This window comes from Myotis yumanensis, unplaced genomic scaffold (genome assembly GCF_028538775.1).
Source record: "Myotis yumanensis isolate MYYU_CA2020_CCGP unplaced genomic scaffold, mMyoYum1.0.hap1 SCAF_12, whole genome shotgun sequence".
NCBI lineage: Eukaryota > Metazoa > Chordata > Mammalia > Chiroptera > Vespertilionidae > Myotis > Myotis yumanensis.
This window is the reverse complement of record NW_027223763.1, coordinates 58,570,997-58,575,070: the sequence shown is the minus strand read 5'-3', so window position 1 is coordinate 58,575,070 and position 4,074 is coordinate 58,570,997. Positions and strand designations below refer to the sequence as shown.

The following is a 4,074-nucleotide window of genomic DNA, read 5'->3' as shown; positions in this document are numbered from 1 at the left end:
CTCTCCTCCATTTATTGTGCTCTTATTTTTATTACTTCTTTCTTCTAGTTACTTTGAGTTTAATTTGCTTTTCTTTTTCTAGTTTTCTAAGGTAGAGGTTTAGATAACCAATGATAGATCATTTTTTATTTTCTAATATATGTTTTTAGAGTTACATATTTCTCAACAAAATACTACTTTAGCTGCATCTCATGAATTCTGATATGTTATGCTTTCATTATCATCAAATAGTTTCTAAGATTTCCACATCTATAAGGATGGAGTAGACATATCTTCTATGCCTTCTATTAAATACAGCTAAAAATTATATATATAAAAATATGTAATTTATTTATATATTAAAAAATCATAAGAAGACTCTGAAAGGAAAAGAGAAAAACAGCAGACAGGCTAGGGACCCGGAGACTAGAATAATGACAGGACACTAGGGGTGCTATCAGCCAAGGTTTAGTGGGGATCATGAACTCCCAAACTCCATCCAGCAGTAAAGAGAAGTCACTCCCCCACCCCCACTGAGTGTCACTGGAGGCCAACTGGGCAGCCTGAACTTCCATTCCGACCTGTCGGCAATAAGGCATGCCTCCTTTCTCTAAACAGGAAGAAAATACTTTTTTTAAAAAGGAATCTTAAAACATAAAGTTGGAAGAAAGAACAATAGAATGAGCAAATATGTGTTTGACAGCTGAAGCAAGAATTGTAACACTCTAATTTGGTTCTCAATATACATAGAGGAACTTTTAAAATTTAACATTTATTTAATATAATTATATTATAAATGGAAGAGGGCAAAGAATGTAAAGTAAGATAAAGTTCCTGTATTTCATTCTACCTAGTAAATGTTGACACTACTAGACAAAGTATATACACACATACATGTATATAAGCATAAAGCAGTCAAATCAGAAGCTATAAATAATATGTATCCCATATACATACATTAATGTGCAAACATATTAGTACAGTAATGGCTTTAATAAAAGTAAAAATCTGCTGGATTTCTTTCAGTTTGTGAAAACGTACTAATATAGGTCTTTTGGAAAAGCAAAGTGACTGAACATAAACTTTTGGAAAGTGTGGAATACTCTTTGCTTTATGCCATTGCAGCTGACAAAAGGTTTCACAAAAATGCTGTACTTTTGGATACTGGGGAAACCTGTATAAAGTGATACCCTCAAATACACTGCAGACGTTAAGTAAAAATGATAAACAAAAAGGAGCTTCTCTATCCTTTTCCGGTGTTCAAGATGTCGAAGCAGGGATGTGGTGGGTCCTCCAGTGTGAAATTCTGGGATTTCCCCGGGTCTCCCATTGGGAGCCGTGATCAACTGTGCTGACAACACAGGAGCCAAACATCTGTAGATCACCTCTGGGGACGACTGAACAGACTTCCTGCTGCTGGTGTGGAGATGGAGACGAGCCGGCCGTGGTCAGAAAAGGCAACCAGAGCTCAGAAAGAAGGTACAGCCAGCAGTGGTATTTCGACAAGGAAAGTCTTACCAGAGAAAATATGTGTTTCTTTATTTGGAAGATAATGCAGGGCTCATTGTAAACAATAAAGGCCAGATGAAAGGTTCTGCCATCACTGGACCAGTTGCCAAGGAGTGTGCAGTTTTGTGGCCCAGGATTATCACATCCAGTGCTAGCAGATCTCTGACGCATTTGTAAGGAAAAACCCACTGAAAATTATTTTCTGCCCCCACCCAAAAAACAAACAAACAAAGGAATTCTAAAATCTGTTAAAGTAACCCAGAGTCAGAAAAAGAAAACTAAAATCAGAACAAACAGAAAACAAAAAATAAATGGTAGACTTAAGGCCTAACATTAGCTAATCAATTACAGAGGTGCAGCAATTAAAAGATAGAAATTGGGAGAGTGGAAAAAAAATTGGGAAAATTTCAAAGATTCTTTATATGCTACCTGGGAAAACAAAACCAAAGTGCTTGGCCTAATTGTTCCTCTCATAATTACCTCTTCCGATGATCTGTCATCCACACCACAGCCAGGTGCTCTCTGAATGAATTCAAATACCATAACTCCTATGAGCCTAATGGTGCCATTTTATGACGTTTAAAATAAACCAGTGGGATGGGGCCTATTTATAATAGCTCTAAAGAATATATACGGAGATAATTCAAATGATTGGACCCAAACACAACATATGCCTATAAAAATGCAACATTTTTAGTTATTGTCTTATGTATTATTCATGTATTATTGCTATCTCTAATTGTGGGCAGAGAAGATACTGTGCAATATCTCAGTCTTTTGAAATGTAATGTCCTAGCAAATGGTGTCTTTTGGTAGAAGGCCCCATGTGCACTGGAAAAGAACTTGTATCTGTAGCATGATAAAATGTTCTCATTATTTTGGAATCATAAAAACTTGTCAACTGATTCATAATTATCCTAGAAACAAGAATGGGTGTTTTTACTAACAGAAGTCCTGTTCAGGGATTCGCCATCATCTATCCATACGGGTACGTTATCTCCGAGTTCCTCATGAAATACAAAGATGTTCATCATGAAGAGATGCATCCCCCAAACCTCCCTCATTTAGTGTCCACCCACACAGAGACTGGGTCCAAGAGTGTCAACTATCTCCCCCAAATTTCTGTCCTTGAAAACTCTTACGTGTATATGCGGTTTGCTTATTTGAAACCTAAAGTGTCCTCACAGCTGTTTTGAGGATAACAATGACAACCTTATAACAAAGCAAAGCAAACAAACAAACAAAAATACACCGGCAACGTGCTTTGTACTTTCACAGAGGTGCCCCTGGTTTCACACAGGAAGCTGTTGCACCATCCCTGTTACACGCATTCCTTTACAGCTCTCTTTGGCCCATCTAGTCCCATAGCTGAAAATCATATGAGCTATTGGATGGAAGAGTTGAATTAGAGGTGAGTGGTGCTTTGGTCCAATAGCAGAGCTGTGAGATGCTGGGGCTAAACCTACAGAGAACAGCTGGAGCCACAGTCAACAACAGTCTTTGTCTTGTGCCCACTGAAAGGGACTGTCAACCACGAATCAGTATTTCCAGCCCCATCCGCATAGATAAGCAATTTTTCTCAATCATGCACCTTTAAAATGCAAAGGTTTGTGCTAGTGGTAAACTTTCTCAGCAATCACTGAAATACTTTTTAGAAAGCAGTACGCAGAGGCAAGCTTTAGGAGTAGAGAGAGGGCCACACCATATCCTTACCCATTCACCCACTGATCCATTCATAAATGTATTCATTCATTCAGGATTTGTTGCTTGACCAGCAGTCCAGGTTTTGAGTAAGGTTCTCTAGAGATACAAGAATGAATAATGCTTGGCTCTTCCTCCCTAACAAACAACAAATCATAGTACAACACAGCAAGATCTCTAAGGAAATGCTTCTAAACTACACTTTCCTGCAAGGCAGGTACACACATTCATCACTATGAACCAAGTCTGGGGAACGTGGCTGGGTAGCAAACCTGATAGATAGGTGTTTCAGCGTTTTGTGCTTTTCTACCTTTCTTATGCTTCCTTAATCCTTAAATAAAAAACTTAACTCTGGCTTCCCTGGGACACCAAGTAAAAACAGTGGAAGTACAAGTCCTCTGAAGTTCCTCTCACCCCAGTTTAGGCACTGAAGTGGCCACTGGGATTCTCCCAGCACCACTGATGGTACTTTGCTTGCTGCCGGGGGGGCTTCCTTTGGTAGCTGATGCTGCTTCCCTCCCACCACCATTTTCCTTTTCTGGAGTTGACTGGGGAGGCCGAACTTCTCACCAGTATCTGGGGCTCCTAGTAAGCTCCAGGACAGGAACAAGCCTTGATGGTATGTTGGTTTCATGTCTAATGGAATTTAGGTCCAAGATTCCTGGGGTCTGTTTGGAAGACATTTGGATGGTACTACCTACTGTTACACTAAAAATCACTTTCCCCCTCTGACCCTGAACTGGATTGTACCTTGACAGTTCTCCACAGGATATCTCTGCATATTCAGGGCACTCAGCCCAGAGGCAGGCATTCATTTTGGTCTCCCTATATTGTCTTAATCCATGGATTGAAGGGCTTGCTATGCATCCATCAATCAGTATGTCA

The 4,074-nt window shown here is 39.5% G+C and overlaps 1 pseudogene; it reads left to right on the top strand.

Annotated features, from left to right (window-relative positions):
• The first annotated feature begins 1,244 nt into the window (after window positions 1-1,244).
• Window positions 1,245-1,665, top strand: LOC139020334 (large ribosomal subunit protein uL14-like; annotated as a pseudogene).
• Window positions 1,666-4,074: the final 2,409 nt, after the last annotated feature.